Raw genomic sequence first — 8,723 nt, 5'->3', positions numbered from 1 at the left:
TCCATAATTGACGAGGCCAGCGATGCGGATCCCGACGGCAGCCAGGACACAGACCCAGACCCAGACACGGACACGGAACGTAGCCGTACCCGTTGCCGTTGCCGTACAAAGTGAAAACATCGCGCGAAAATGTTGCAACGTTTTAGTTTTAATTTCTCTCTGGGAGGACACTCCCAGAGAAACACCAGAGAAGCGAGAACCTGGCACCAGCAAGGAATTTAACCTTAGCGCCAAGTGTTTTATTATGTAGTTTCAGTTGTTGGAATGTGTTAAGGATGCCGCACGTGTGTCGGCCTCTCACTCTCTGTCTCCCATCGTATTACTTCGTGCGCGAAATTAAGCCAAAGTTGAAGTTTTCGGAATGAGTTGCAGGGAGTTTTGTGGATGGTGGCAGAGGCAGAGGCAGAGGAAGCCAAACGGAAGCAAACAGCCAAGGCAGCAGCGGCAAAAAGAAAAGTTGCTTCCTCTCCACAGAGGCGGCAATCAAAGCGCTGAGTCAGTTAGTCAGACATATTGGATCCTGCAATGGCTGGGATGAGGGCCAGAGGCCAGATAAGCAGTGGGGCACCCCAGTGGGGAGCCCCCATGAACCTTTCGACCTCTTGCCAATTGCATGATACCCGCCGCTGAGACAATGTAAGCGGACTTCGGTTAAAGACACCTTTAGCTTTTTGGTATGGAACGAACTTATGTGCGTGACTAACGGTATTTAAAGCCGCCGGAAGCAGTTCCAATTTAAGTTGCAGCCCTGGGCTAGGCCAGGTCAGGACGGGTTCGTTGCTGGCTCTGGACAGAGACTGCTAACAAAATGGTACTGCCATTGGGCGGGGCCAAAAGGGTTGCATTCATTCATTTAGCTGGCTCAACCAGGCAGGGAAAGTGTAAAGATACTCGAATACCTGTGCACAATATAAATGGAAGCCAAAGTTCATTCATTGTAGATGAGAATTGGAATAGAAAGAGGAAGGGCACATCATTCCTGCAACTCACATTATTTGTTGAAGATATTTACATCTGAAAGGGCCAATATTTTATAGAATTAAATGAGGAACTAATAATGGGCTACAATTAATGATTTAAGCTTCTTTTACCAATATATTAATGGAAATATAAATCAAATATTTTACCATCCCTAGCGGAACATCATTCAGTTTCCTCTTACCTAGAAATTCCTTTTCTTGTTAAGACTTCTTTGCTTTGGTTTTTTCGTTTTGGCTGAAACTAATTTAAGTGCAAGTCAGGAGGGTGAGTGGCGGGTTCAAAGGAGTGCCAGCCGCCACATCATTATGTCGAAGAAGATGGCAAAGTCGAAGACATTTTATTTGTCGAAAATTTCATTCAAGATGCGCTCGCCACGACTCTGCTCTCCTCTCCTTGCCGCGCCTTGCCTTGTGGCGAAATTAAAACTGCTGGTTAAGGAGATGCAAAGATGGCAAAGCAGAATGCAACCGCTTGTGCGAAAAACTTTATCCTCCCCGGCTTTTTGTGGGCACAATCATTATACGGCCCAACTTTGATTGAGGCTGACTCACTGGGGGGTTATTATGTCTTCCGACCCTCACTAGTAGCTGTATCATCAGTCTCTCTCTCTCTCTCTCTCTCTCTACTATATCATCCCGTGGCTACATCGGTCTTCAGCCATCTCCCTCTCTCTATAGACAACTATTTACACAGGCTGTCGCGCAGCAAAGTTTTGTGTATGCGGGAGTCCTGGGGATCTGTGAAACTCTCGGATCAGACACACAAAATTCGACATTCGGCAACTTTTAACGCACCCGCATGCATTTTCCACTTGCCTCAAATTGTTGCAAATAAAACGTGCCGCAACCCTTAATTCCCAAACCTCCTCTCGCTCTCTCTCCACACTGAATCAGCTCGTAATTTCTTTAATAGTTGTTCATCATCGGTGGGGAAAATTGTTGCAAAAAGTGTGTGGACTGGTCGAGGGGAGGCGGGGTGCACCCACCCTAAGTGGTTGTTAGCATGCATTTTGTATTGGTGGGTGTGGCATAGGTAAAAATACTTGTGTTCATTTATATGGCCCACAGTCGCTGGAAATTTGCATTTGCATTTGCCCCCCCCCCCCGCCACACACCAGCTTTCCATTTTACCCTTCTGTGTGTCTCTGTATCTGTTCGAGTGCTTTGCTTGTGCTTGTATTTGTGTGTCGACAGATGTGTGTGTGTGTGTGCTGCAGCAGATTGCGTTTGCTTGTTGAGCGCAGATTTGTCAATTAGGCTGACGTTAACTGGTATTTGAGGCGACGCCAAAGAAGGACCTGCGACATGCAGGAAACACACGCAAAAAATGGTCTACAGGCTAACATATTAATTTGGTTGCTCCCATAAAAATGAAGCGGAAAATATGCCACAGAAATGGGAAAATATGAAAGCCTAAAGAGCGTCTAGATCGTATAATTTAATGTTTTTAAATAAATAAAAGGTAGACAAAATTGGGAAAAATTTATAATCTAATTGGAAAGTGCCAGATATCAGAATGGAAGGTTTTGAACATTAAATCCCCTGCGAATTTTTCATCTGTGGAAAGTTTCTGGCTTCAGTGTTGCCATGGGATTATCAGAAGAACAAAAGAAAACGAAAGGAATAGGATCCATGGGATTCGCAAAGGGTGCATTAGTTCGATACATCGCTGACCGCTGATTTATGCTCCAAATCGAAGTACCATAAAGCACACAGTGCAAAACGAATACGAACCAACTAAAGCATACAGAGTGCGGAGAAATTGTGAGCCAGAAGAGGGAGAATCTAAAGAGCGTTCGCTCTTTGCGGGCATCTAATCAACCAAATTTAGTGCCATTTGAGAGGCATCGTGTGCGTGCGGCATGTAAAGGAGCATTTTTGCAAGTATCAATGACAGACAGGAACAGGAACAGGACAGGCAGCAACAACGCTGCGGGTGTCATCAATTTGCGTTTGTTCCGGACCCGGCCCCGGCCCCAGCCCCCGCCGCCACTTTTCGTCACTGATTTGCGCTGATTTTGCAGCCGCTGCCAGCGGTGGAGTGGGCGGGAGTAAGGTGGGGCGGAGTGCTGGAAAAAAATCATCAAATCCATCAACGGGTTGAAATTGCAACATTCAACAAAGAGCCACCCCACAAAAAATGGGAAAAACGAAGCCAAAGGACAACATGCTGATGCTTCAATGCTGATGGAGATGATTTGGCGGGAAGGATGGGGTGTGGGGTATGCTGATGACGCTGCCACCCGTCGAGGCTGATGCGTGACACGAATGCCGGGCCAGGCCAGACCGGGCCAAGGCATGTCCAAAGTAGATGCCGCTTAAAAATTTAAATTGTATTTGCAGAAGCTTGGAATTTCAGGTTCGGATTTGAAACTGGCTCCACGATGAGTCGGCAGGTGGTGCTCACTAAATCATAGACGAAATGTGACCAAGTGCTGCCTGGCCTTATGGGGTGTTGGTGGAACTATTCGATACCCTCGAGACATTCCCACAGGTAATGTCTTGGGTACGCAAAAGGAGAGCTAATGGTTTTTCTTTGGCTGAGCATGAAACAGATTTAAATGGTTCAAATAATTCGAATAAAGTTTTCAAATTTAGTTATGGCATTTTTCCATATTTTATTTATTATTCAATTGCAACATTTCCCTTTTATGACGTTACAAACGAAAGCCCATAACTAATCCACTCTCTGTTTGCCCCCAGCCAGACCGCATCCCATGCTCCCTGCCAGTCTTAACGAGCCACAAGCGACACTCTCGTTCCGACTTTGGTTCTCATGTAAAAAATTGCACATAAAAATTGCAAAAGCCGTTTCGAGTCCCGTGTAGAGTGCAGGAGTTGGGGCTGGGCTGTGAGTCTGTCTAAAATTCAATCGTAGATTCTGGTTTTCGGCTTGCCAGCAGCCAGCCAGCCAGTCAGCGTGCGGATATGGAAGATGGAAGCGACCCAACCCGACCCGACCCGACACGGGCACACCTGCTGATGAGTAAATCTTAAGTGCAATAAAGAAGGAGACGCAACAAAATCCAAAGTACGTGCAGCTGAACCCAATCCGGGAAGAGTCCCGGAGTACCGGAATGGGCACCGGGCCCCGCTCCTGTGGGGACTGGGTATCGGCCTGAGCTGGGCGTACACTTACTTAGTGGGATTTCGGTCGTGTTCAAAGTTTGCCATTCTTTTAAGTAGTACATGGGTACATCTTCATACCTATACATACCCTTAAACATATATGGCTATGGGTATATAAGGGAGTTGTTACCTCTGTTTTGGTTTTGTTTTGCTCCACTTTAACGTTAAATCGTAAATTTTGCAAAAATGAAAACTTTGAAGCGCCTACGTGACGCACTGAAGCAGATTTCTCTCCCTCTATACCTCTGGCTCTTTGATTCTGCTCTGTAGTTCTCCGTTTCTCTGGTCGCTCAGGTAGGAAACTAGTTCGCTGGATTCCCGGTGCAAAAGTTACGCCAAACTCAGTCGCAAGTGTTAAGTGCGTTTGGGTTTAGCCCGGCTCCCAGTTCCACGCTCCTTTTTCCCAGGCCGCAGCCTTCAGTCGTGGCAGCCAGTCCTAGTCCTAGATCCTGGGACTGGTCGTCCCCCAGCTAGTTAGGCCAAGAGCCTGTGCCGCAGCTGAACTTTGAGATGGCAAGAAAATTGCAAAGCTATTGCATGGAAGAAGTTGCCATAACAAAGACCTGAGGAGTTTCCCAACTGTTTAAAAGGTTTCTGGCCCAAGTTTTGCTCTCTCCACCGCTCACATTTTCTCTCGGTCACTCCATAAACAGCGCAAAAGGTCAAACGGCTTTCAACATGACCCGAAAACAGTTGTTAGATCTCGGTCCAGTTATTTGAGCTCTTATATTAGCTTTCGTTTGTAAAAATATTTCATCATTCACAGGAGAGGAGTACAGGGGAAAGTACTAATGTCGGACAACTTATTTGTAGAAGCTTCAGCAATTAATTATTAACTTTCCTTGAGGCAATATATTCTCTACTATTTTTTTTATAATTTTAGCTGAACATTCTTTGCCATCTGAAAAATGCTGAAACCAGGAGATGGCAATATGAGCAGCATATGTATGTCCTTGCATATGCTCTGCATAAACTCACACATAAGAGATAAGTGTGTTTCCCTTCAGCACAGGTTTCACTCTAGTGCCTTCTGTACAGCCCTGGACTCTGCTCTCCTTCGGATATCACATATCAAAGAATCCACATATCCACAGCCTTGTGGTCCATCCACTGGTGTGATGGCAAGCAGCTTGCAGATGAAGGTGACTCATAAAATGAAACAAAGACGGTATTAAATATTCACCTTCCCTACATACCTCTCTTTCTCTCTCTCTCTTAACTTTTATGTGGATTGTTAAATTTTTGAAATTAAATTCCGGATATTGCCAAAGACAGTGCCCTGACCCCGTCATAATGCTTAAAGAAAGTCTAACAAAAGCATTTTTGCATATTTACTTGAATAAAACCATTTTAACGATTTACGGCGCAAAATTTTCATGCATTTCATGTCTCTTCTCATGCGGGGGAAGGGCTCTGCCATACATCTGCGTGGGCGTGTGTGTGTGTGTGTGTGTAAACGTGTGAGTATGTGTGTGAGCTCAAGCAAAGATGCGTGTGTATGGCAGAGCATAGCAAGGCATGGGTGTGCGTGTGTGTTTGGGAGCATGAAAGGCCCTTGACCAAGTAACCATAAAGCATGAAGCATGCTGCAAATAAGTAAGGCTAGACAGTCTTGCCAGCCAGCGAGTGGTGGAACGGGGCAGGAGGACATACTACATACATGGATGAGAGGATAGTCAGGATGGATCTGTGTGCCACATAAGCTCAAAGCCTGGCCTCATCTCCTCTTGGCGTGCCTCACTCCTGGCCACCTCTTGGATTTGCCTGCCGCCCTGCTTCGAGCTTCATGTTTCGTTACGTTTGCGTTTTGAGTGGGCGGCATACGAGAGATACAGAGAGAGAGAGAGTGAGACAGAGGGGAGTATGGGGGCGTGGCAAGTCGAGGCTGTCGCTTGTAGCAGGAAACATGAAATTTTAATAATGTTTATAATGCCAAAAGGATTTGTTAGTCGACGCTGCACACCGAACTGCATATGTACACAGGGCGAGAGTTGCCGCAAGACTTGTCAATGTCTGCCAATATTTATTCTAGAAACAAGGAGGGGTACTTTTATATATTTGTAAGCAAAGAATGCCGAGGCAGTGCTTCATAAATTTGTAGAAAATATATTTGTATATTGTTAGCATTTTTGTTGATCGAATTTGATTGAAATTAACATTGAAAGTTAGTTGAAATGAAGGAACAGAAATGCATATCCGACTTTACAAGGCATAGATAGATACTTCTTTTGTTATTCTGTTAACTATATTCTATCAAATATTTTGTTACAATTATTTTGAAAGGTTTTCAAGGAGATTGCGACAACGGCTAGATCAGCCCTCTCTGCCCCACAAGTGTGTCTGTGTGTCTGTGTGTTTACTTGAACGTACATTGCCATTACGCGTGGTCGATGCTGGTCTCTCCAGCACTACCCAAGCCCCCATCCGTCCTCCGTCCTCCGTCCAAGAGCGGCAGCAATGACATATTGCGCTGCACAAATCCGCAAACAAACTTTATATGAGTGCCAAAGGATAAGAACAAACAGCGCTGCACTGCACTGGCACAACGTCATTGACATATATATGTCCACACATATATGTACATAGATATATTTATATAGTAGATGTATGTTATATGTATAAGTCCGATGACAAGTTGAGTCGTCACAAGTCCAGTTTCCGTACCGTTACGTTTCGTTTCGTTTCGTTTCGTTTTGTTCCGTTCTGGACGCTGCTGACCTGAACCTGTACTGGCGAGGGAGCTATGCAAACATCGAAGCCACTTGTCAAACTGTCCACTGGCTCCAGTGTCCGGCCCAAAAGTCAACAGCCAAAGATGACTGCCTACGTTAAGTCCAGGGTCTCTCTGTTTTCCGTGCACTTCCACTGTGCCACTGCGACACGCCCACTTCCACTTTTGATATTGAAAGTGATCCGAGCAAGCGGAGAGTTTGGTCAGGCTCTCTCTCCTCAACGTTCAATGAACCGCATGATTTTAATGCCGACCTGGTCCAAGCCAAACATTTGACCGTGTTATTAACTCCTGAGCCGGTCCGGCATAGCCTCCTTGCCTGCCACCCCAAAAATATTATTAAAGCCTCGCTGGGCAGCCAAAGAGATGCAAATCTTGGTGGCTTTTCCACACTTTGTGTGTGTTTCTGTGCTTATTGAAATTTCGTTTTACGACATTCGATATAAAATTTAATCAGGCAATTGCCTGGGAAGCACATGGGTTTATCATACAGCCTGCCATTTGATGTCTGCCCAGCCACGCACACACCAGACAACAGACAACATCGATTATGGGGTTAAGTGTTTGGGCTAAGTGAAATATCTTTATTTTATGCAACATACGGGAGACGGTAGATAAGTGAGTACCAGTCGGATATGTCTCTAAAAATAACATTAAAAATTCAAAGACTTTTTTAATTCTGTCTGCAAACCATTAAAAATTAGAATGTCAACATGCGCCACTTCAAATCACAGTTTGAGGGAAATTTAACCTACTTTCCTGTTTGGGAACCCTTATAAATATAATATTATGTGCCCTCGGTGCCAATTGACATCGTTTGCTTTCCAGTTAGAGCACTCAAAGTTCGCCAAAGTCTGATGTCACGCTCCTTCATCTTTTATTTGCGTGCATAAATTTTTGGTTTTATCTTTTTATCGGATCAGACGAAAGCTTTAAAGTGCTGCCTCGACAGTGGCCAAGTGTTTTCCTCATCCTCATCCCCATGACCATGGCCATTCATATTTTGCCAACATTTGCCAACACTCCCCAAACGCAATCAGGCCAACAGCAGCAGGCGGAGGACAATGACTGTCTCATCCCTTTCCTGGGCTGGGCCAAAACAAAGCAATTTCCTATCTATCAGATTAAACTATAAATTTTATAAACTTGACTGCATATTCACGGCAATCGAAACGTAACGAATTTAAATGGCCAAACAACGAGCAAAAGAGACAACAAGTCAAGAGGCCAAGAGACCGAAATGGGCAGCGTGGGCGGAGAGAGTGTTGTAGTGTCAGTGGAAGTCAAGGAATGGGTTTGGGAATGGCAATAGGGCAATCGAAATGAAGCCCGAAGCGATTTCAAAAACTCAATGGCTTGAATTTTATGAGTTTTGGCGCTCGTCGCAAGCTTCCAGTTCCCAGCTCCCAGCTCCAAACCAGCAGCCCAAAAGCGCCCTCCGAGAGTGTCCGATACGGAATCCTGCGCTTCCTTTCCTCCGATTGCGAACCCAATTTTTGGTTATTAGTTTTTCCACAGAAGGTTGCAGCTTCCTCTCTTTCTTTTTGCATGCCCTGTACTCGCTGACACTGAGGATGTGTTGGATTCGTGAAGCAGTTTGTTACAGGAAACGAAATGCGGTGCGACCAAATGAAGATTAAGTATAAAACAGCATACTGCACTAGTTGCGATGCATTTCTATCACTTTTCGACTAAGTTTATGTTTATTAAATCAAAACGAGAAGTATCCCTAAGTCGATGCATTTCTTGTTCCTTTTTTTTTTCGCCATTCTTGGTCTCTGCTTTTCATCTGCCTTTCGGTTTTTTGGCCTCGTGACCCTGGCTTGGCTGTATTGTGTTTGCTCCTGTGGCCATGCCGCGACATTATCGACTTTTCGGTAGTT

The sequence above is a fragment of the Drosophila guanche genome, unplaced genomic scaffold (assembly GCF_900245975.1).
Source record: "Drosophila guanche unplaced genomic scaffold, DGUA_6, whole genome shotgun sequence".
In the NCBI taxonomy this organism is placed as follows: Eukaryota; Metazoa; Arthropoda; class Insecta; order Diptera; family Drosophilidae; genus Drosophila; species Drosophila guanche.
The sequence above is the reverse complement of the archived record's forward strand: the minus strand, read 5'-3'. Positions refer to the sequence as shown.